This window comes from Paramormyrops kingsleyae, unplaced genomic scaffold, assembly GCF_048594095.1.
Source record: "Paramormyrops kingsleyae isolate MSU_618 unplaced genomic scaffold, PKINGS_0.4 ups31, whole genome shotgun sequence".
Taxonomy (NCBI): Eukaryota; Metazoa; Chordata; class Actinopteri; order Osteoglossiformes; family Mormyridae; genus Paramormyrops; species Paramormyrops kingsleyae.
Genome location: NW_027325969.1, coordinates 202858 through 225000, shown reverse-complemented (window position 1 = coordinate 225000; position 22143 = coordinate 202858). Strand labels below are relative to the sequence as shown.

Here is a 22143-nt window from a genome sequence, read left to right as displayed (position 1 = left end):
CATAAAACTATAAAGACATTTATCACACTACCCATAATAAGCTAACTTCAACACTAAAAGAAATACACATATAAATCACACTCCTAACCTATTCAATCATAAAACAACAACATATATAACACATATTATAAAACAATCATATAATACCACATACATAAAACTTCTAAAATACTTCAACCCTACAACACCATTACAACACACGTTAAAACAGTATTAAATACATAAATACAGCAGAAATCCTAAAATGTCTAAAAAGGTAAAACACTATCATCATCAACAATATCCCCATTAAAACTAAGGTCCCCCCCCGACTCGGCAGCAACTAAAAAAGAGCGTTCATTAGCAAAGTCCTGCTGCCCTGCATAAAAACGTCTCTCTTGGGGGGAGACCAAAACACTTTGCAGATCAATTAGCTCTAAGGGGAAGATCGCTTCTCGGCCTAAAGCAGTGTCCTCGTTCCTCCGGGCCTTCTTCCTCCTCCTGCATTGGACAAACCTGGAGGGAGAGGTTGCGCGCTTTTCAGCCACGGCCACTTGACCCTTACCAGGGGACTCCACCGAAGCGCTGGAAGCCGTGGACTCCCCATCGGCACCGGCGAAGGGCTGTTCCTCGCTGTTCTCAGCTCCCCTCTCGGCTCCCCCGTGCATCTCAGCGCAGCCCGGCAGTGCCTGCTGTCGGGCCCCGTCCACAGCCGAACCCCGAGCAACGGCGTCGGCCCAGGACGGTTTGCGCTGAGGGCAGCTCCGAGCCAGATGGTCCTCACCTCTGCACAGGTTACACCGGAGGGGGCCCTTGCAGTCCTTCGCCAGGTGACCGACGTCCAGGCATCTCCAGCACTTCATGGTGGTACAGGAGTCCGCGGTGTGGCCCAGGCCGTGGCACAAGCGGCAGGAGGAGGGTTGCCCGGAGTAAAAAAGGTAGCCCTTGCAACGACCTATAATAAAATAAGCAGGTGGGTGGCTATACCCGTCAGGGGAGCTAGCGTCGGGGCGCAGGCACACCCGGAACTGCCTGCGCCCAGTCCAGACACCCAGCTGGTCTCTCACGTCCCTGTGCCCAGGGACCACGTCGACAAACCTGCCCAGGAAGGCAGCCACCGCTTCAGCTGGAACGAAGGGGTCCAAGACGTGGACGGTGATCACTCTCCGGTCCAGCTTCCACAGTGGCTCCACGTCATAGAACATCCGGCGAAGCTCTTCCTCCAAGCGGCTGCATGCAGCCAACATCCTCTTGTAGCCCTCTTCCGTAGTGCAAGTCACATAGAAGAAGGCCGAAGACTGGTTGCGCTGCACACAGATGATGTCTTCCATGGTGAGTCCCAGGAGGCCGAAGAGCACCTCCCGGATGAAGCACAGTCTCTCCGGGAAACTCTCCGGTTCCTCCTGGTGAGTCCACTTGAAGGCTGCTGTATGCCGGATGACTACGACGGTCCTGTGTGGGCTCCCGGACATCCTGGCGATGGTGGGCAAGAGAGTCCTCGGGAGCCGGGCAGGGAGTCGACGTGTCCTAGCTGGGTGCCTAAACTAATAAAAGCTGGAAATAAAACCCCAAGCTCACCCTGCGGGAACGGCGGTCAAGCCACCCGAACCTGCACGTTAGGCTTGCAAGGGCTACCCAAAATAAAAAAAAGCGCTAAAAGGAGACAACAGCTAGCCCCGTGGCAGCGGCGGTCAAGCCACCTGCTGGTCACGCTTTAGGTCCGCTGTTGCCTCCACTAAAAAACCTGGCAATAAAAATCCCTCCAAAAAGCAGCACTTGATCTTAGCCAAAAGGCCGAGAAGCGATAAGAACAGATACTACACTTGATCTTAGCCAAAAGGCCGAGAAGCGATACCCACAAATTGCGCCCCGCCGGGCGCCGGCATGCGGGATGCCGACGGAGCTGGCGCGGCTCAGCCCTCACCAGCCCCTCTGGCAGGTGTCGCCCGGCGAGTCCACGCGTGATCCAGGGAGACCACAGCCGCGCCACCGGGCACCTAACGCCAGCCGCTAAGCCGGGCCCAGTCTTCCTTTGACAGCAGCAGTGCAGCTCTGCTTGGGCAGAGCCTCCAAAAATACCATGAACTCATCGCTATCCCTCTCCACGGAAATCTTTAGTAAAAGGCGAAAGATTTATACGGGATGAAGAGAGACCCGAGTCGATATGGGGCCGCCGCCAAGCCCGTCGCCGTTAGCCGGGCCTGCGTGACGCCCCCGCTCGGAGTAGAATGCCCAGGGGCGTCGCAGCCGCCGTCCTCGGGGCCCCGACTCCTCCCTGTCCTCCTGTCCTCTCAAAAGACAGCAATCATTTTAACAAACATGAGGGGAAATTCAAAAGGCAAAGATGACATCATGCCTTACCTCAGCGCAGCTGTCCACCGCACAAACAGTGTGTCACCTTCCTTTAAAAAAAAAAAAAAAAAAAAAAAAAAAAAAGAAAAACGGCGGGAAACGGGGGCCACGCACAGACAGGGCCCCCCCCCTCACAGCACTCAGTCTATTAGTCACTCACTCACTCACTCACTCACTCACTCACTCACTCACTCAGTCAGTCAGTCAGTCAGTCAGTCAGTTCTGCCTTTCGACAACAGGGGGCAGTAGAGGTGCACCATTCCCGGAAGCACTGCAATACCGGGTCGATGCGTGGAGCGGACGGGGCAAGCCCCACTTCCGGCTCCCTGTTCCAAAAATCCGTTTAATATGTGGTCCCCTCCATGGGGGACGTATCAGATATTAAACTGATAAGAACAGATTTTTTTTTTTTTTTTTTTTTTTTTTTTCTAACCAGTCAGAGTTGGATACCCGTCACTTCATCAACTCGGCCAACCTTCACTCATCATTCCGGCTATTTCAAATTCAATTACAATTTTTATTTCAATCAATAAAATATTACAATTATAATCTCCTTAAAAGGATTTCAAACAAGACATTAACACACCGTTAAAATTCAGCCCATATCAGAGTTTAAAATTTAAATATAAAATACATAAACCACACCAGACATTCAATAAATAAGCAAATATTAATCAAAAACCATTGAGTGTCAGTGGTTATTTTCAAAATCACCCCCAGGCTTAAAATCCCATTGCAAAGGGTTTCCGATCCTTGTGAACTTTATGGTGTGACACTGAAAAAAAAAACATTAACGCACCACCAAGAAAGGCACAGTATAAGGTGCGTGCGTTCACAACTCACGTGCCACACCGACCTTCCTGGATGGAGCTCGTACTCACCAAGATGTTAGTGGGGCTATGGCCGCAGAAGGCCCTTCCACCTTTCCTTGGCCTCGTGATAGCCCCACTGGATGATGTCCCGCTCCATCCTGAAATCCAAGTCCGCCACAATCTTTCGATATAATCCCCAGGCCCTCAAATCTGCCCCTTTATGGATGAGTGCCGACCTTGCATTCCAAAGTTCACGTTTGGTCATGCTGATCAGCAGCCACATCCGGGGCGGGAAGGGAGTCTGAGGACCTTGGGGCCACCCCATCATCACCTTATCGTAGGACAACACAAACTGCGGGTCTAGTTTCCTGCACAGGCCTTGCACTGATCTCCAGACCTCCCTGGCATACCCACAGTCCCAAAAGGCGTGCCTGAGGGTCTCCTCCTCTGAGCACTCGGGACGTGGGCAGCCTGAGTATCTGGTCAGCTTGTGCCTGTACAGTACATCCCTGACCGGCAGCTTACCATGCACACACTGCCAGTTCAGGTCCTGCAGCCGGTTATCCAACCCCTTGGGCTGGATCCTGGTCCAGGTGTCCTTCTCCAGGCCCAGCACAGCACGGGTTCCCCTCTTCACCAGCACAGCCCGATACAGGGCTCGGTGCCTGGTGAGGGTCCCTGGGGGGAGACCTGCCGGAAGAGACTTACTCCACTTAATAGCATGGTGATAGTGGGTCGGCAGCGTCTCCGCCTTGGGCCCGGCGTTGGACCACGACGTCAACAGACGTCTCATGGGCAGGGCCAGCCACAAGTGAACAAAATACTGGTGGGGGTGTTCTAGGGGAGCCACCAGACGTGCACAGATCTGGGAGAAGAACAGGCAGTCAAGCTTGAGAGGGAAGTCAGGAACATCCCTCCCCCCACTGTCCTTTCCAAGGTACATCACTTCCCTCCTCACATACTCATACCTGCCGCCCCAAACAAGGTTAAACACATCCTTAGTTAAGCCTCTCCGCATGAAGCGGGGCATGGGGAACACATGGGCGAGGTAGAGGAGGGTGGGAAGGATATCAACCTTCAAGGCGAGAACCTTACCCAGGAAGGACAGGGACCTGGCCTTCCACATCCCCATCTTCCGCCTGGCGATCGTCAAACGCTCTTCCCAGTTTACCCGGGCAGCACCTTTCGAAAGAAAGTTAACCCCCAACACCTTGAGAGGGCCGCCGCAGAGAGTGAGCCCCCCCGGGACGTCCTCTCTCGCCTTCCAGCTGCCAAAGTACTTGACCACCGACTTGCTCAGGTTAAGTGCAGCCCCGGAGGCCTTCCCGAACGCCTGCACCAAGCCCAGGGCGTGACCGAGCGCATGGTCCGAGCACACAAACAGAGTGGTATCGTCTGCGTACTGGGCCAGCTTTACCGTCAGGCCCCCACTCCCTGGCAGGATCAGGCCGTTGATACCTGGATGGGCACGGATGGCGCTCGCCAACGGCTCTATATATAGAGCGTAGAGGAGGGGGGAGAGAGGGCAACCCTGCCTCACTCCACTTGACTGGGGAACCCAATCACTGAGGGAACCATTAATCGACACATGGCTACCAACCTCAGTATAAAGCGCATGAACCCATCCCAAGAACTTAGGCCCAAAACCTAGCCTGCTCAATACCCCAAACAGGAAGCAGTGGTCCACTCGGTCAAACGCCTTCTCCTGGTCCAAGCTAACGAGTGCCAGAGGGACATTCCTGTCCTCAGCCCAGGCGATCGCGTCCCGAATTAAATGTAAATTCCAAGTCGCAGATCGACCCGGGACCCCGCAAGTCTGGTCACTATGGACCAGGTGGGTCATGGCCTTTTTTAGGCGCTCAGTTAGGGTCTTTGCTATGATCTTTGCATCTACGCAAAGCATTGTCAGGGGTCTCCAGTTGCCAAGTTCGGCACGATCGCCCTTCTTGTACAACAAAGACAAGACCCCTGACCGCATGCTCTTGGTGAGCATGCCCTGACGCTGCACGTCCTCAGCCACTTCTAGCAGCTCCGGCCCGAGGACTTCCCAAAACGTGGAATAGAATTCCACGGGGAGTCCATCGAGACCAGGAACTTTGCGCCGGTTCATTTTGCCTAGCACCTCAGTCAGCTCGGCTAGAGTGAAGGGGGCATCTAAGCTGTCCCTTGCCTCACTGGGAAGACTAGGTTTGAGTTTAGATAAAAACTGCTCCCCTAGCTCAGGTTCGGTCTCCCTTTTCTTAAAAAGGTCACCGTAAAAACATTTAGCAACCTCCAGCATCCGGGCCGAATCGGAGACCAGGTTGCCTCCTTGGTCCCGGAGGGCAGTGAAACACTTTTCCTCACGGGCCAGTTTCACCTTATTAAAGAAGAAGGCTGTACATTTCTCATTCTCCTCCCTTTCCAAAGCCCTGGCCCAAAACAAGGAGGCCGCAGCCGATTGCTCGTGCAGGCCCCTCAGCTTAGCTTTGGCTGCCTGCACCTCCTCAAAGTTAAAAGCCCCTCCGTTGTTGTGGCGGGCATACTCCCTCTGCAGCCTGGTCTCTAGCCGTTGGATTTCGTAAAGCCTTTTAGCTTTACGCTGGCCGCAATAGTGGATAGCTAGAGCTCTAACCCTCTCTTTTACGCTCTCCCACCATGCGGCCGTGGAGACGTAGGCTGCCTTACAGCCCCGCCACGCAGTAAAATGATCCAGGAAGAGAGACCTAAAGTCTCTCTCTTCTAAGATCTCCACGTTCAGCTTCCAATAGCCCCTCCCGAAGGTAGGGGCGTCAATGGAAACTGTGGCCTCGACCGATGTATGGTCCGAGTACCACCGTGGAGACCTCAAAACCTTCCTAAAAACAACAGAGGGCGAAGCTAAAATATAATCAATACGGCTGCTGGCCCCACGACTGTTGTGCCAGGTATGGCCCGGATCTGTGGGGTTGCACGTTTTAAAACCATCAGAGAGGTTGAGGCTGCGGATCAAATTCCTAAAATGTTTAGTGCTGACATCCCCTTTCCCTTCTAAAAAAGTATTGAAGTCCCCTCCTAAAATTATGTGTCTATTAGTGACACAAAACTGGGCCAGCTCCTCAAAAAGCGCAATGCGGGACGAGGCCTCCACTGGAGCGTAAACGCACATCGCCCGGATGTGCTGACCTCTCCAGGTGGCGTCCACTCCCAAAACCCTTCCCTGCACTACAGTGAAGGTACTCACATTCTCAAAGGCCCGGTCACCAAAAAGGATGCCGACGCCTGAAGAATGGACACCACCAACGCTCCAGCAGGACTTACCCCTCTTCCACGCTTGTGAGAAAAGAGCCACGTCCCGCTGGTCCCTGAGGTGGACTTCCTGCAAGAAACAGAGATTGAAAGGGGAGGATGTCAGTTCATCAAAGACCGCGGCCCTTTTGACTGGGTTCCTCAACCCTCTGACGTTAACAGTAAAAATTTTAAAACCAGCCATGGGGGGATTAAAAGAAGAATAAAACAATAAGACATTAAAACCATAAAAATTTTTAAAAACTATAAACCCTAAAACCAGCTATTAAGACCCCTGTTCCCCCTCCCCACTCATGCCCAGAATTTTCCCCAGCATGGAGTCCTCCAGGTAGGCCTGGTCGTTTGGTGAAACCTCCAGGCCCGAAAAGGTAATGTCCTCCTGGGGAAGGGCTGGGGACAACATTGACAAATTCCAACTTATATCTTCTGTTTTGGGGGCGGGGGGCGATACGACCTGTACAGGGGCCTCAGCTGGGGGCGCCGCCTCCTTGGGGGTACCTGTTGCCTCCTCTGCTTCCTTCCTCGTCTTCTTAGTTTTGTCCTTGGGGTCACCCTTCTTCTTCCTTTTGGTGACCCCGGCCCGGGCCTGCGGGGACTGCCCAGCCTGAGCCCGGGGCCCCTCAGCCCCCAACGGGGTCTTCACTGGGGACCTGGCCACTTCTTCCTGGGCCCCCACTGACCTCTCCTGAGGCCCCCCTGGCTTTGGGGCAGGGAGCAGCTCCCGGTCCGGCACCCGCCTCACCTGCCCACCACCCGCCAGAACGCCCGCATAGGAGCGCTGGGGGCAGACACGGGCCAGGTGCTCCTCGCTGCTACAGTGGCGGCAACGTTGGGGGCCCTTACAGTCCTTAGCCATGTGCCCGGGCTCAAGGCAGTTACGGCACTTAAGGTCCGGGCAGTCCTCCGCCTTGTGTCCATGGCCCTGGCACGACCGGCAGAAGGTAGGCTGACCAGTGTAGAACAGGTACCCCCTGTTGGGCCCGATGGAAAAGTAGGCTGGGGGATGAAGATATAACTGATAAGAACAGATACTACACTTGATCTTAGCCAAAAGGCCGAGAAGCGATACCCACAAATTGCGCCCCGCCGGGCGCCGGCATGCGGGATGCCGACGGAGCTGGCGCGGCTCAGCCCTCACCAGCCCCTCTGGCAGGTGTCGCCCGGCGAGTCCACGCGTGATCCAGGGAGACCACAGCCGCGCCACCGGGCACCTAACGCCAGCCGCTAAGCCGGGCCCAGTCTTCCTTTGACAGCAGCAGTGCAGCTCTGCTTGGGCAGAGCCTCCAAAAATACCATGAACTCATCGCTATCCCTCTCCACGGAAATCTTTAGTAAAAGGCGAAAGATTTATACGGGATGAAGAGAGACCCGAGTCGATATGGGGCCGCCGCCAAGCCCGTCGCCGTTAGCCGGGCCTGCGTGACGCCCCCGCTCGGAGTAGAATGCCCAGGGGCGTCGCAGCCGCCGTCCTCGGGGCCCCGACTCCTCCCTGTCCTCCTGTCCTCTCAAAAGACAGCAATCATTTTAACAAACATGAGGGGAAATTCAAAAGGCAAAGATGACATCATGCCTTACCTCAGCGCAGCTGTCCACCGCACAAACAGTGTGTCACCTTCCTTTAAAAAAAAAAAAAAAAAAAAAAAAAAAAAAGAAAAACGGCGGGAAACGGGGGCCACGCACAGACAGGGCCCCCCCCCTCACAGCACTCAGTCTATTAGTCACTCACTCACTCACTCACTCACTCACTCACTCACTCACTCACTCAGTCAGTCAGTCAGTCAGTTCTGCCTTTCGACAACAGGGGGCAGTAGAGGTGCACCATTCCCGGAAGCACTGCAATACCGGGTCGATGCGTGGAGCGGACGGGGCAAGCCCCACTTCCGGCTCCCTGTTCCAAAAATCCGTTTAATATGTGGTCCCCTCCATGGGGGACGTATCAGATATTAAACTGATAAGAACAGATACTACACTTGATCTTAGCCAAAAGGCCGAGAAGCGATACCCACAAATTGCGCCCCGCCGGGCGCCGGCATGCGGGATGCCGACGGAGCTGGCGCGGCTCAGCCCTCACCAGCCCCTCTGGCAGGTGTCGCCCGGCGAGTCCACGCGTGATCCAGGGAGACCACAGCCGCGCCACCGGGCACCTAACGCCAGCCGCTAAGCCGGGCCCAGTCTTCCTTTGACAGCAGCAGTGCAGCTCTGCTTGGGCAGAGCCTCCAAAAATACCATGAACTCATCGCTATCCCTCTCCACGGAAATCTTTAGTAAAAGGCGAAAGATTTATACGGGATGAAGAGAGACCCGAGTCGATATGGGGCCGCCGCCAAGCCCGTCGCCGTTAGCCGGGCCTGCGTGACGCCCCCGCTCGGAGTAGAATGCCCAGGGGCGTCGCAGCCGCCGTCCTCGGGGCCCCGACTCCTCCCTGTCCTCCTGTCCTCTCAAAAGACAGCAATCATTTTAACAAACATGAGGGGAAATTCAAAAGGCAAAGATGACATCATGCCTTACCTCAGCGCAGCTGTCCACCGCACAAACAGTGTGTCACCTTCCTTTAAAAAAAAAAAAAAAAAAAAAAAAAAAAAAGAAAAACGGCGGGAAACGGGGGCCACGCACAGACAGGGCCCCCCCCCTCACAGCACTCAGTCTATTAGTCACTCACTCACTCACTCACTCACTCACTCACTCACTCAGTCAGTCAGTCAGTCAGTCAGTCAGTCAGTTCTGCCTTTCGACAACAGGGGGCAGTAGAGGTGCACCATTCCCGGAAGCACTGCAATACCGGGTCGATGCGTGGAGCGGACGGGGCAAGCCCCACTTCCGGCTCCCTGTTCCAAAAATCCGTTTAATATGTGGTCCCCTCCATGGGGGACGTATCAGATATTAAACTGATAAGAACAGATACTACACTTGATCTTAGCCAAAAGGCCGAGAAGCGATACCCACAAATTGCGCCCCGCCGGGCGCCGGCATGCGGGATGCCGACGGAGCTGGCGCGGCTCAGCCCTCACCAGCCCCTCTGGCAGGTGTCGCCCGGCGAGTCCACGCGTGATCCAGGGAGACCACAGCCGCGCCACCGGGCACCTAACGCCAGCCGCTAAGCCGGGCCCAGTCTTCCTTTGACAGCAGCAGTGCAGCTCTGCTTGGGCAGAGCCTCCAAAAATACCATGAACTCATCGCTATCCCTCTCCACGGAAATCTTTAGTAAAAGGCGAAAGATTTATACGGGATGAAGAGAGACCCGAGTCGATATGGGGCCGCCGCCAAGCCCGTCGCCGTTAGCCGGGCCTGCGTGACGCCCCCGCTCGGAGTAGAATGCCCAGGGGCGTCGCAGCCGCCGTCCTCGGGGCCCCGACTCCTCCCTGTCCTCCTGTCCTCTCAAAAGACAGCAATCATTTTAACAAACATGAGGGGAAATTCAAAAGGCAAAGATGACATCATGCCTTACCTCAGCGCAGCTGTCCACCGCACAAACAGTGTGTCACCTTCCTTTAAAAAAAAAAAAAAAAAAAAAAAAAAAAAAGAAAAACGGCGGGAAACGGGGGCCACGCACAGACAGGGCCCCCCCCCTCACAGCACTCAGTCTATTAGTCACTCACTCACTCACTCACTCACTCACTCACTCACTCACTCAGTCAGTCAGTCAGTCAGTCAGTCAGTCAGTTCTGCCTTTCGACAACAGGGGGCAGTAGAGGTGCACCATTCCCGGAAGCACTGCAATACCGGGTCGATGCGTGGAGCGGACGGGGCAAGCCCCACTTCCGGCTCCCTGTTCCAAAAATCCGTTTAATATGTGGTCCCCTCCATGGGGGACGTATCAGATATTAAACTGATAAGAACAGATACTACACTTGATCTTAGCCAAAAGGCCGAGAAGCGATACCCACAAATTGCGCCCCGCCGGGCGCCGGCATGCGGGATGCCGACGGAGCTGGCGCGGCTCAGCCCTCACCAGCCCCTCTGGCAGGTGTCGCCCGGCGAGTCCACGCGTGATCCAGGGAGACCACAGCCGCGCCACCGGGCACCTAACGCCAGCCGCTAAGCCGGGCCCAGTCTTCCTTTGACAGCAGCAGTGCAGCTCTGCTTGGGCAGAGCCTCCAAAAATACCATGAACTCATCGCTATCCCTCTCCACGGAAATCTTTAGTAAAAGGCGAAAGATTTATACGGGATGAAGAGAGACCCGAGTCGATATGGGGCCGCCGCCAAGCCCGTCGCCGTTAGCCGGGCCTGCGTGACGCCCCCGCTCGGAGTAGAATGCCCAGGGGCGTCGCAGCCGCCGTCCTCGGGGCCCCGACTCCTCCCTGTCCTCCTGTCCTCTCAAAAGACAGCAATCATTTTAACAAACATGAGGGGAAATTCAAAAGGCAAAGATGACATCATGCCTTACCTCAGCGCAGCTGTCCACCGCACAAACAGTGTGTCACCTTCCTTTAAAAAAAAAAAAAAAAAAAAAAAAAAAAAAGAAAAACGGCGGGAAACGGGGGCCACGCACAGACAGGGCCCCCCCCCTCACAGCACTCAGTCTATTAGTCACTCACTCACTCACTCACTCACTCACTCACTCACTCACTCACTCAGTCAGTCAGTCAGTCAGTTCTGCCTTTCGACAACAGGGGGCAGTAGAGGTGCACCATTCCCGGAAGCACTGCAATACCGGGTCGATGCGTGGAGCGGACGGGGCAAGCCCCACTTCCGGCTCCCTGTTCCAAAAATCCGTTTAATATGTGGTCCCCTCCATGGGGGACGTATCAGATATTAAACTGATAAGAACAGATACTACACTTGATCTTAGCCAAAAGGCCGAGAAGCGATACCCACAAATTGCGCCCCGCCGGGCGCCGGCATGCGGGATGCCGACGGAGCTGGCGCGGCTCAGCCCTCACCAGCCCCTCTGGCAGGTGTCGCCCGGCGAGTCCACGCGTGATCCAGGGAGACCACAGCCGCGCCACCGGGCACCTAACGCCAGCCGCTAAGCCGGGCCCAGTCTTCCTTTGACAGCAGCAGTGCAGCTCTGCTTGGGCAGAGCCTCCAAAAATACCATGAACTCATCGCTATCCCTCTCCACGGAAATCTTTAGTAAAAGGCGAAAGATTTATACGGGATGAAGAGAGACCCGAGTCGATATGGGGCCGCCGCCAAGCCCGTCGCCGTTAGCCGGGCCTGCGTGACGCCCCCGCTCGGAGTAGAATGCCCAGGGGCGTCGCAGCCGCCGTCCTCGGGGCCCCGACTCCTCCCTGTCCTCCTGTCCTCTCAAAAGACAGCAATCATTTTAACAAACATGAGGGGAAATTCAAAAGGCAAAGATGACATCATGCCTTACCTCAGCGCAGCTGTCCACCGCACAAACAGTGTGTCACCTTCCTTTAAAAAAAAAAAAAAAAAAAAAAAAAAAAAAGAAAAACGGCGGGAAACGGGGGCCACGCACAGACAGGGCCCCCCCCCTCACAGCACTCAGTCTATTAGTCACTCACTCACTCACTCACTCACTCACTCACTCACTCACTCACTCAGTCAGTCAGTCAGTCAGTCAGTCAGTCAGTTCTGCCTTTCGACAACAGGGGGCAGTAGAGGTGCACCATTCCCGGAAGCACTGCAATACCGGGTCGATGCGTGGAGCGGACGGGGCAAGCCCCACTTCCGGCTCCCTGTTCCAAAAATCCGTTTAATATGTGGTCCCCTCCATGGGGGACGTATCAGATATTAAACTGATAAGAACAGATACTACACTTGATCTTAGCCAAAAGGCCGAGAAGCGATACCCACAAATTGCGCCCCGCCGGGCGCCGGCATGCGGGATGCCGACGGAGCTGGCGCGGCTCAGCCCTCACCAGCCCCTCTGGCAGGTGTCGCCCGGCGAGTCCACGCGTGATCCAGGGAGACCACAGCCGCGCCACCGGGCACCTAACGCCAGCCGCTAAGCCGGGCCCAGTCTTCCTTTGACAGCAGCAGTGCAGCTCTGCTTGGGCAGAGCCTCCAAAAATACCATGAACTCATCGCTATCCCTCTCCACGGAAATCTTTAGTAAAAGGCGAAAGATTTATACGGGATGAAGAGAGACCCGAGTCGATATGGGGCCGCCGCCAAGCCCGTCGCCGTTAGCCGGGCCTGCGTGACGCCCCCGCTCGGAGTAGAATGCCCAGGGGCGTCGCAGCCGCCGTCCTCGGGGCCCCGACTCCTCCCTGTCCTCCTGTCCTCTCAAAAGACAGCAATCATTTTAACAAACATGAGGGGAAATTCAAAAGGCAAAGATGACATCATGCCTTACCTCAGCGCAGCTGTCCACCGCACAAACAGTGTGTCACCTTCCTTTAAAAAAAAAAAAAAAAAAAAAAAAAAAAAAGAAAAACGGCGGGAAACGGGGGCCACGCACAGACAGGGCCCCCCCCCTCACAGCACTCAGTCTATTAGTCACTCACTCACTCACTCACTCACTCACTCACTCACTCACTCACTCAGTCAGTCAGTCAGTCAGTTCTGCCTTTCGACAACAGGGGGCAGTAGAGGTGCACCATTCCCGGAAGCACTGCAATACCGGGTCGATGCGTGGAGCGGACGGGGCAAGCCCCACTTCCGGCTCCCTGTTCCAAAAATCCGTTTAATATGTGGTCCCCTCCATGGGGGACGTATCAGATATTAAACTGATAAGAACAGATACTACACTTGATCTTAGCCAAAAGGCCGAGAAGCGATACCCACAAATTGCGCCCCGCCGGGCGCCGGCATGCGGGATGCCGACGGAGCTGGCGCGGCTCAGCCCTCACCAGCCCCTCTGGCAGGTGTCGCCCGGCGAGTCCACGCGTGATCCAGGGAGACCACAGCCGCGCCACCGGGCACCTAACGCCAGCCGCTAAGCCGGGCCCAGTCTTCCTTTGACAGCAGCAGTGCAGCTCTGCTTGGGCAGAGCCTCCAAAAATACCATGAACTCATCGCTATCCCTCTCCACGGAAATCTTTAGTAAAAGGCGAAAGATTTATACGGGATGAAGAGAGACCCGAGTCGATATGGGGCCGCCGCCAAGCCCGTCGCCGTTAGCCGGGCCTGCGTGACGCCCCCGCTCGGAGTAGAATGCCCAGGGGCGTCGCAGCCGCCGTCCTCGGGGCCCCGACTCCTCCCTGTCCTCCTGTCCTCTCAAAAGACAGCAATCATTTTAACAAACATGAGGGGAAATTCAAAAGGCAAAGATGACATCATGCCTTACCTCAGCGCAGCTGTCCACCGCACAAACAGTGTGTCACCTTCCTTTAAAAAAAAAAAAAAAAAAAAAAAAAAAAAAAGAAAAACGGCGGGAAACGGGGGCCACGCACAGACAGGGCCCCCCCCCTCACAGCACTCAGTCTATTAGTCACTCACTCACTCACTCACTCACTCACTCACTCACTCACTCAGTCAGTCAGTCAGTCAGTTCTGCCTTTCGACAACAGGGGGCAGTAGAGGTGCACCATTCCCGGAAGCACTGCAATACCGGGTCGATGCGTGGAGCGGACGGGGCAAGCCCCACTTCCGGCTCCCTGTTCCAAAAATCCGTTTAATATGTGGTCCCCTCCATGGGGGACGTATCAGATATTAAACTGATAAGAACAGATTTTTTTTTTTTTTTTTTTTTTTTTCCATACTTTATTAAACAGTTCTGCACACACATTAACACAAACAATTTAAGACATTGAATAAAAACCACACTTTTAAAACATGGCATTGTCAACACGGAATATTAAAACAACCTCTTCCTGCAAAAACAGTACTCATCATAAAGCAACATAACATCAATGTAAAAGGTTGAAATTTTCCAAGTTATACACATCAATGCCTGTACAACCAAACGTTAATAATATATATTAAAATAGAATTAAACAAGCAAAATATGCAGAACTATATATAAACAATACAATCAACAATTAAAATTACAAACAAATAACCTTTAATTACATTGATATGGCCATTTATACAAATAAAATGTCACCTCAAATGCAAGTCATTAAAAAGTTAAAACCTTAAAAGAGGAACAGACCCGCAGACCTCAAACTTCAAACACAAGGGTCGGGTTAAAACAGGGTTATATACCATCCTCACACACATAAAATCTGTGACTTCGGGCATAAAATACGGTTAATCACAAACACAAAGCACACCAAACAAGTTAAAATGTTAATAAATAATGTTAATATTAATAAACACGTGCTAAAAGTGATCAACCAGTAGTGCACAATAAGTTCTGTACATGCAATTATTTTAAAAAATAAATAAATAAATATTTAAAATACAACACACGCACAAAAACCAAGCACACTCACCTAAAACCCAAAGTACCTTCTGTGTGCTCCAGAAAGGTGCGTCATGTCCACCCTGTAGAATGGAGCGTCACCACCTAAACGAAACGGAGCTAAAGCCAAAAGAGGCCCTTCCACCTCTCCTTGGCCTCGTGGTAGCCCCGCTGGATGACGTCAGTCTCCATCCTGAAACCCAAGTCGGCCCGGATTTTACGGAACACCCCTTGTGCCTCCAGATGAACCCCTCTGCGGATGAGCGCGGTCCTGGCATCCCACAGCTCTCGCTTGGTAATGCTGACCAGCAGCCACATCCAGGGGCCGAAGGGGTTATGGAGCTTGGGGTCCCACCCCTTCAACACCTTGTCGTAGGTCAGACCGGGCTGCGGGTCCACACGTCCACACAGGCCCGCTACCAACCCCCAAACTCTCTGTGCATGCCCACAGTCCCAAAACACGTGCCTGATGGTCTCATCCTCGCTGCACTCGGCCCTGGGGCAGCGGGGGTGTCTGGTCAGCTTATGCCTATGTAAGACGTCCCTGACTGGCAGCTTACCATGAAGGCACTGCCAGTTCAGGTCCTGCAGCCTGTGATCCAAACCCTTAGGCTGGATTCTCGCCCATGTGCCTTCCTCCAGGCCCAACATGGCCCGAGTATCCCTATGACCAAGCAAAGCCCTGTAAAGCGCTCTATGCTTGGTCAAGGCCTCTGTCTTGACACCTGCCGGAATAAACTTACTCCACTTGACAGCGTGGCTGTAGTGGGCCGGCAGGGTCTCAGCCTTGGGGCCGAGGTTGGTCCACGACGCCACCAGGCGTCTCATGGGGAGAGCCAGCCACAGACGCACAAAGTGCTGATGGGGGTGCTCGAGGGGAGCTGCCAGGCGCGTGCAGAGCTGCGAGAAGAACAGGCAGTCAAGCTTGAGAGGAAAGTCAATAACATCCCTCCCCCCACTGTCCTTTCCGAGATACATCACTTCCCTACGCACGTACTCGTACCTGCCCCCCCAGACGAGGTTGAAAACGTCTCTCGTCAGGCCTCTGCGCATGAAGCGGGGCAAAGGGTACACATGTGCAAGGTAGAGCAGGGTGGGAAGAATATCCACTTTTAAGGCTAAGACCTTACCTTGGAAGGACAGGGACCTGGACTTCCACAGTCCGATCTTCCGCCTGGCGATCGCCAACCGCTCCTCCCAGTTCAAACGGGCGGCACCATCCGAAAGGAAGTTGACCCCCAACACTTTGAGAGGTCCGTCACAGAGGGTGAGACCCCCTGCGACGCCCTCCCTCGCCTTCCAGCTGCCGAAATACTTGGCCACCGACTTACTGAGGTTGAGCGTCGCGCCGGAGGCCCTACCGAACGCATGAACAAGGCTCATGGCATGACCGAGAGACTGATCCGAGCAGACGAAAAGGGTGGTGTCGTCTGCGTACTGGGTCAGTTTAACAGTTTTCCCCCGACTTCCTGGGATAAGAAGGCCATCGACCCCGGGGTGGGTGCGAATGGCGCACGCCAGTGGCTCTATATAGAGCGCGTAGAGGAGGGGGGAGAGGGGACATCCCTGCCTCACTCCACTCAGCTGGGGCACCAAGTCACTCAGGAAGCCATTGATAACAACATGGCTCCCAACTTCGTTATACAAAGTGTGTAACCACCCCAGGTAATTGGGTCCAAAGCCAAACTTACCCAATACTTGAAACAGGAAGCGGTGATCTACCCGGTCGAAGGCTTTCTCCTGGTCCAAGCTGACCAGCAGGAGAGGGAGGTTCCTGTCCTCCACCCAGGCGATGGCGTCGCGGATGAGATGGAGGTTCCACGTCGCCGATCGACCCGGTACTCCACACGTCTGATCGCTGTGAACCAGATGAGCCATGGCCTTCTTCAGGCGTTCTGTAAGGGTCTTTGCGATGAGCTTTGTGTCTACACAAAGCATGGTCAGGGGCCTCCAGTTGCCAAGGTCGGCACGATCACCCTTCTTGTGCAACAAAGAAAGAACCCCTGACCTCATGCTCCTAGTGAGCAAACCCCGGCGCTGAACGTCCTCTACAACCTGCAGTAATTCCGGCCCGAGGACATCCCAAAAAGTGGAATAAAATTCCACCGGGAGCCCATCAAGGCCCGGTACCTTGCGGCGGTTCATCTTGCCAAGCACTGCGGTCAGCTCGGCCAAGGTGATGGGGGCTTCTAAGCCGTCACGAATGTCACTGGGAAGGCAAGGTGAGATGTTGTCTAGGAACCGCTCCCCTGCAACCGGGTCCGTGTCCCTAACCTTAAAAAGATTGTGATAAAACAATTTAGCAACCTCCAGCATGTCTGATGTTGTTGTTACCGTATCGCCGTTTAAGGCCCGGAGAGAGTCAAAGGTCTTCTCCTCCCGGGCTTCCCTGGCTCTCTGGAAAAAATGAGTATTGCACTTTTCATTGTTTTCCAAAAAGAACATTCTGTCGCGGAGCATTTGGGCCGAGGCAGCCTGTGCATGCAGGCGCCTCAGCTCACCCTTTATATCAAGCAGTCGCTCGTGGTCGATGGTGCCCCCGCTGTTGTGAGCGGCGTATTCATCCCGCAACCTTCTCTCCAGCTGCAGAATGGAGAATTTCTTCTCCATCCTGCGCTGCTTGCTGTACTGCATGGAGAAGGTTCGGATCCTATCCTTCACACTCTCCCACCATTCGGCCACGGAGGGGAAGGTAGGCTTGTCCTTCTGCCACTCGGAGAAGTGATCTAAAAAAAGGTGTCTAAAATCGCTCTCCTCCAGGATCTGCAGGTTCATTTTCCAATAGCCACCCCCATATTCAGGGGCGTCTATGGAAACAGTGGCCTCCACTGCCAAGTGGTCAGTGGGCCACTGTGGGGAGAGGGACACCTTTTTAAAAACAACGGGGGGTGAGGCTAAAATATAGTCGATGCGACTGCTGGCTCCGCGACTATTGTGCCAGGTGAAGCCCGGCATGCTGGGGTTGCATATCTTAAAACCATCAACAAGTTTAAAGGAACGAATAAAATGGCGAAAGTGCCCAGAGCTGACATCCTGTCTACCCTCCAACGAGATGTTAAAGTCCCCTCCTAAAATCAAGTGTCGATCTGTGACACAGAACGGGGACAACTCTTCAAAGAGAGTTATACGGGACGAGGCCTCCACTGGAGCGTAGACACATATGGCCCGGAGGCGCTGTCCCCTCCATGTGGCGTCCACCCCCAAAACCCTACCTTGAAGAACGGTAAACGATCTTACTTCTTCAAAGGCGCGGTCGCCAAAAAGGATCCCGACGCCTGAGGAGTGGACACCACCTACGCTCCAGTAGGATCTACCCCTCTTCCATTGTCGTGAAAAGAGAGCCTCGTCCCGCTGGTCCCGGAGGTGGACTTCCTGCAGAAAACAAATGCTGAAGGGAGAAGATGCCAGCTGATTAAAAACAGATGTGCGCTTTAAAACGTTCCTCAAACCCCTGACATTCAAGGTGACAATATTAAAATTGGCCATGAAATGTTAAAAAGGTAAAATACAATTACAAACAACACACTAAAATAATAAAAGCCAGCCATTAAAAACAATACCGCATTACTGCCCCCCCTCCTCAGTCAAACCCAAAAGGCCCCCCAGTTCCAGCCCCCCCAGGTACTCCTGTTCATTTGCTTTGTCCTGCACACTGCTGTACTCCTGGGGGGGCGCAGGGGACTGTCCCAAGTCCCACACCAGATGGGGGGCCCCCAATGTCGGGGAGGGGGGACTCTCTCGGCCTTGGTCCCCGGCCGCCACTGCTGGCAAGGTGGCAGCCGGAGGGCTGGATGCGTCGGGTTGTGCCTCCCTTCTGCTCTTCTTCCTCCTCCGGGGGGATGCGCCGCTCTTTCTCCTCCTGCTGCTGACACCTGGAGCCAGGACTGGAGACCCCTCCTGCATTGCAGTCGCTGTCGCTGGGGCCTCCTCCACCTCGGCCAGGGCATCTCCTCCTGCCCCCGCCGCCGACTGTTCCTGCCCGGACGTGGGGGCTTGCGCTCCCCCACCACTCTCCTTGCCGACAGCTCTGCTGCCTAACAGAGCGTCGGCGTATGACGTTTTCCGTTGGGGGCAGGAACGAGCCAGATGGTCCTCACCGTTGCAGTGGATGCAGCGACGGGGGCCCTTGCAGTCCCTGGCCATGTGCCCCGGCTCCAGGCAGTTGCGGCAGCGCAGGTTGGCGCATCCCTCCAGAGTATGTCCAAAGGTGTGACACTGTCGGCAGAAGGGAGGCTGTCCGGAATAAAACAAGTAAGCCTTATTGCCCTGTAGATTAAAATAGGCTGGGGGATGACTAAAACCGCCCGCCCCATTAGCGTCCGGGCGCAGGCGGGCCTGGAACTGGCGTCGACCAGTCCAGATCCCCAGCTCATCCCGGATGTCCTTGTGGCCAGGAAGGAGGTCCACATACTTGTTCAAGAACTGGCGGACGGCTTCGCCGGACACATGCGGGTTAAAACAATGTACCGTAATTACCCGCTTGTCGGGCCACCACAGCGGCTCAACGGTGTATCGTCCCAGGAGAGGGTGCTGGGCCCTCTCCTTGCTCCGCTCCAGGACCTTGGTGTAGCTCTCGTCGGTGGACAGGGTGACCTCGAAGAACTGGAAAGGTCCATTCCGCTGCACACACAGGATGTCCTCCATGCGCAGGCCCAGCTCCCCGAAGGCCACCTCCCGGATGAAGGCCAGGCGGTCGGGGAAGGTGCCTACCTCCCCTTCGGCCCTCCAGCAGAACCGGGCGGTATTACGCAGGCCACCGCCTGCTACCAGCCACGGCCCGCTGAAGGGCTTCCTCGCAGCTCCGCCGGCCGTCGACATCCGGGATGGTCCACCGACGTCGTTCCTGGAGCAGAGTCCTCCTGCCGCCGTGGTCCCGACGTCCGCCGTGGTCCGGCCGCCGTCCGCCAATCCGGGATGAGCCGAGGAATGCTAAACTATAAAAGCAACTAAAAAATAAAAACACCAGTTCACCCGGCAGGGCGGCGGACAGGCCACCAGCCACTGCGGGATCCCCAGCCTAATAAAAACGAAAATAAAAGCAGGGATAAAAGGCTAAAAGGAAGGCACGGGTCGCCCCGTGGCAGCGGCGGTCAAGCCACCTACTGGTCACGCATTAGGTTTGCCGTGCCTTCCTCTAAAAAACCCGACGCAGTCCGTTAAAAGCGATAAAAAGAGCGTAAAATCCACTTGATCTTAGCCAAAAGGCCGAGAAGCGATACCCACAAATTGCGCCCCGCCGGGCGCCGGCATGCGGGATGCCGACGGAGCTGGCGCGGCTCAGCCCTCACCAGCCCCTCTGGCAGGTGTCGCCCGGCGAGTCCACGCGTGATCCAGGGAGACCACAGCCGCGCCACCGGGCACCTAACGCCAGCCGCTAAGCCGGGCCCAGTCTTCCTTTGACAGCAGCAGTGCAGCTCTGCTTGGGCAGAGCCTCCAAAAATACCATGAACTCATCGCTATCCCTCTCCACGGAAATCTTTAGTAAAAGGCGAAAGATTTATACGGGATGAAGAGAGACCCGAGTCGATATGGGGCCGCCGCCAAGCCCGTCGCCGTTAGCCGGGCCTGCGTGACGCCCCCGCTCGGAGTAGAATGCCCAGGGGCGTCGCAGCCGCCGTCCTCGGGGCCCCGACTCCTCCCTGTCCTCCTGTCCTCTCAAAAGACAGCAATCATTTTAACAAACATGAGGGGAAATTCAAAAGGCAAAGATGACATCATGCCTTACCTCAGCGCAGCTGTCCACCGCACAAACAGTGTGTCACCTTCCTTTAAAAAAAAAAAAAAAAAAAAAAAAAAAAAAGAAAAACGGCGGGAAACGGGGGCCACGCACAGACAGGGCCCCCCCCCTCACAGCACTCAGTCTATTAGTCACTCACTCACTCACTCACTCACTCACTCACTCACTCAGTCAGTCAGTCAGTCAGTCAGTCAGTTCTGCCTTTCGACAACAGGGGGCAGTAGAGGTGCACCATTCCCGGAAGCACTGCAATACCGGGTCGATGCGTGGAGCGGACGGGGCAAGCCCCACTTCCGGCTCCCTGTTCCAAAAATCCGTTTAATATGTGGTCCCCTCCATGGGGGACGTATCAGATATTAAACTGATAAGAACAGATACTACACTTGATCTTAGCCAAAAGGCCGAGAAGCGATACCCACAAATTGCGCCCCGCCGGGCGCCGGCATGCGGGATGCCGACGGAGCTGGCGCGGCTCAGCCCTCACCAGCCCCTCTGGCAGGTGTCGCCCGGCGAGTCCACGCGTGATCCAGGGAGACCACAGCCGCGCCACCGGGCACCTAACGCCAGCCGCTAAGCCGGGCCCAGTCTTCCTTTGACAGCAGCAGTGCAGCTCTGCTTGGGCAGAGCCTCCAAAAATACCATGAACTCATCGCTATCCCTCTCCACGGAAATCTTTAGTAAAAGGCGAAAGATTTATACGGGATGAAGAGAGACCCGAGTCGATATGGGGCCGCCGCCAAGCCCGTCGCCGTTAGCCGGGCCTGCGTGACGCCCCCGCTCGGAGTAGAATGCCCAGGGGCGTCGCAGCCGCCGTCCTCGGGGCCCCGACTCCTCCCTGTCCTCCTGTCCTCTCAAAAGACAGCAATCATTTTAACAAACATGAGGGGAAATTCAAAAGGCAAAGATGACATCATGCCTTACCTCAGCGCAGCTGTCCACCGCACAAACAGTGTGTCACCTTCCTTTAAAAAAAAAAAAAAAAAAAAAAAAAAAAAAGAAAAACGGCGGGAAACGGGGGCCACGCACAGACAGGGCCCCCCCCCTCACAGCACTCAGTCTATTAGTCACTCACTCACTCACTCACTCACTCACTCACTCACTCACTCAGTCAGTCAGTCAGTCAGTCAGTCAGTCAGTTCTGCCTTTCGACAACAGGGGGCAGTAGAGGTGCACCATTCCCGGAAGCACTGCAATACCGGGTCGATGCGTGGAGCGGACGGGGCAAGCCCCACTTCCGGCTCCCTGTTCCAAAAATCCGTTTAATATGTGGTCCCCTCCATGGGGGACGTATCAGATATTAAACTGATAAGAACAGATACTACACTTGATCTTAGCCAAAAGGCCGAGAAGCGATACCCACAAATTGCGCCCCGCCGGGCGCCGGCATGCGGGATGCCGACGGAGCTGGCGCGGCTCAGCCCTCACCAGCCCCTCTGGCAGGTGTCGCCCGGCGAGTCCACGCGTGATCCAGGGAGACCACAGCCGCGCCACCGGGCACCTAACGCCAGCCGCTAAGCCGGGCCCAGTCTTCCTTTGACAGCAGCAGTGCAGCTCTGCTTGGGCAGAGCCTCCAAAAATACCATGAACTCATCGCTATCCCTCTCCACGGAAATCTTTAGTAAAAGGCGAAAGATTTATACGGGATGAAGAGAGACCCGAGTCGATATGGGGCCGCCGCCAAGCCCGTCGCCGTTAGCCGGGCCTGCGTGACGCCCCCGCTCGGAGTAGAATGCCCAGGGG

The 22143-nt window shown here is 55.1% G+C and overlaps 20 non-coding genes and 4 pseudogenes across 20 annotated transcripts; all 24 read right to left on the bottom strand.

Annotated features, from left to right (window-relative positions):
- Positions 1-11, bottom strand: part of LOC140584179 (U2 spliceosomal RNA) — a 231-nt pseudogene extending 220 nt beyond the window's left edge.
- A 1681-nt stretch (positions 12-1692) lies between these two features.
- LOC140584233 (U2 spliceosomal RNA) lies at positions 1693-1832 on the bottom strand (annotated as a pseudogene).
- Positions 1833-2027: 195 nt separating this feature from the next.
- LOC140584384 (U5 spliceosomal RNA) lies at positions 2028-2141 on the bottom strand. Its single transcript, XR_011986346.1, has one exon. It is a non-coding gene; the product is annotated as a U5 spliceosomal RNA (small nuclear RNA).
- Positions 2142-2577: 436 nt separating this feature from the next.
- Positions 2578-2768, bottom strand: LOC140584220 (U2 spliceosomal RNA). Its single transcript, XR_011986197.1, has one exon. It is a non-coding gene; the product is annotated as a U2 spliceosomal RNA (small nuclear RNA).
- A 4578-nt stretch (positions 2769-7346) lies between these two features.
- LOC140584235 (U2 spliceosomal RNA) lies at positions 7347-7477 on the bottom strand (annotated as a pseudogene).
- Positions 7478-7672: 195 nt separating this feature from the next.
- Positions 7673-7786, bottom strand: LOC140584383 (U5 spliceosomal RNA). The gene has a single exon (XR_011986345.1). It is a non-coding gene; the product is annotated as a U5 spliceosomal RNA (small nuclear RNA).
- A 432-nt stretch (positions 7787-8218) lies between these two features.
- LOC140584696 (U2 spliceosomal RNA) lies at positions 8219-8410 on the bottom strand. Its single transcript, XR_011986658.1, has one exon. It is a non-coding gene; the product is annotated as a U2 spliceosomal RNA (small nuclear RNA).
- Positions 8411-8605: 195 nt separating this feature from the next.
- Positions 8606-8719, bottom strand: LOC140584382 (U5 spliceosomal RNA). Its single transcript, XR_011986344.1, has one exon. It is a non-coding gene; the product is annotated as a U5 spliceosomal RNA (small nuclear RNA).
- Positions 8720-9155: 436 nt separating this feature from the next.
- On the bottom strand, positions 9156-9347 carry LOC140584685 (U2 spliceosomal RNA). Its single transcript, XR_011986647.1, has one exon. It is a non-coding gene; the product is annotated as a U2 spliceosomal RNA (small nuclear RNA).
- A 195-nt stretch (positions 9348-9542) lies between these two features.
- Positions 9543-9656, bottom strand: LOC140584381 (U5 spliceosomal RNA). The gene has a single exon (XR_011986343.1). It is a non-coding gene; the product is annotated as a U5 spliceosomal RNA (small nuclear RNA).
- A 440-nt stretch (positions 9657-10096) lies between these two features.
- LOC140584674 (U2 spliceosomal RNA) lies at positions 10097-10288 on the bottom strand. Its single transcript, XR_011986636.1, has one exon. It is a non-coding gene; the product is annotated as a U2 spliceosomal RNA (small nuclear RNA).
- Positions 10289-10483: 195 nt separating this feature from the next.
- LOC140584380 (U5 spliceosomal RNA) lies at positions 10484-10597 on the bottom strand. The gene has a single exon (XR_011986342.1). It is a non-coding gene; the product is annotated as a U5 spliceosomal RNA (small nuclear RNA).
- A 432-nt stretch (positions 10598-11029) lies between these two features.
- On the bottom strand, positions 11030-11221 carry LOC140584663 (U2 spliceosomal RNA). Its single transcript, XR_011986625.1, has one exon. It is a non-coding gene; the product is annotated as a U2 spliceosomal RNA (small nuclear RNA).
- A 195-nt stretch (positions 11222-11416) lies between these two features.
- On the bottom strand, positions 11417-11530 carry LOC140584379 (U5 spliceosomal RNA). Its single transcript, XR_011986341.1, has one exon. It is a non-coding gene; the product is annotated as a U5 spliceosomal RNA (small nuclear RNA).
- A 444-nt stretch (positions 11531-11974) lies between these two features.
- LOC140584651 (U2 spliceosomal RNA) lies at positions 11975-12166 on the bottom strand. Its single transcript, XR_011986613.1, has one exon. It is a non-coding gene; the product is annotated as a U2 spliceosomal RNA (small nuclear RNA).
- Positions 12167-12361: 195 nt separating this feature from the next.
- On the bottom strand, positions 12362-12475 carry LOC140584378 (U5 spliceosomal RNA). Its single transcript, XR_011986340.1, has one exon. It is a non-coding gene; the product is annotated as a U5 spliceosomal RNA (small nuclear RNA).
- Positions 12476-12907: 432 nt separating this feature from the next.
- On the bottom strand, positions 12908-13099 carry LOC140584640 (U2 spliceosomal RNA). The gene has a single exon (XR_011986602.1). It is a non-coding gene; the product is annotated as a U2 spliceosomal RNA (small nuclear RNA).
- Positions 13100-13294: 195 nt separating this feature from the next.
- Positions 13295-13408, bottom strand: LOC140584377 (U5 spliceosomal RNA). The gene has a single exon (XR_011986339.1). It is a non-coding gene; the product is annotated as a U5 spliceosomal RNA (small nuclear RNA).
- Positions 13409-13837: 429 nt separating this feature from the next.
- Positions 13838-14038, bottom strand: LOC140584154 (U2 spliceosomal RNA; annotated as a pseudogene).
- Positions 14039-20078: 6040 nt separating this feature from the next.
- Positions 20079-20192, bottom strand: LOC140584376 (U5 spliceosomal RNA). The gene has a single exon (XR_011986338.1). It is a non-coding gene; the product is annotated as a U5 spliceosomal RNA (small nuclear RNA).
- Positions 20193-20624: 432 nt separating this feature from the next.
- Positions 20625-20816, bottom strand: LOC140584629 (U2 spliceosomal RNA). Its single transcript, XR_011986591.1, has one exon. It is a non-coding gene; the product is annotated as a U2 spliceosomal RNA (small nuclear RNA).
- A 195-nt stretch (positions 20817-21011) lies between these two features.
- On the bottom strand, positions 21012-21125 carry LOC140584375 (U5 spliceosomal RNA). Its single transcript, XR_011986337.1, has one exon. It is a non-coding gene; the product is annotated as a U5 spliceosomal RNA (small nuclear RNA).
- A 440-nt stretch (positions 21126-21565) lies between these two features.
- On the bottom strand, positions 21566-21757 carry LOC140584618 (U2 spliceosomal RNA). Its single transcript, XR_011986580.1, has one exon. It is a non-coding gene; the product is annotated as a U2 spliceosomal RNA (small nuclear RNA).
- A 195-nt stretch (positions 21758-21952) lies between these two features.
- Positions 21953-22066, bottom strand: LOC140584373 (U5 spliceosomal RNA). Its single transcript, XR_011986335.1, has one exon. It is a non-coding gene; the product is annotated as a U5 spliceosomal RNA (small nuclear RNA).
- Between the last annotated feature and the right edge of the window lie 77 nt (positions 22067-22143).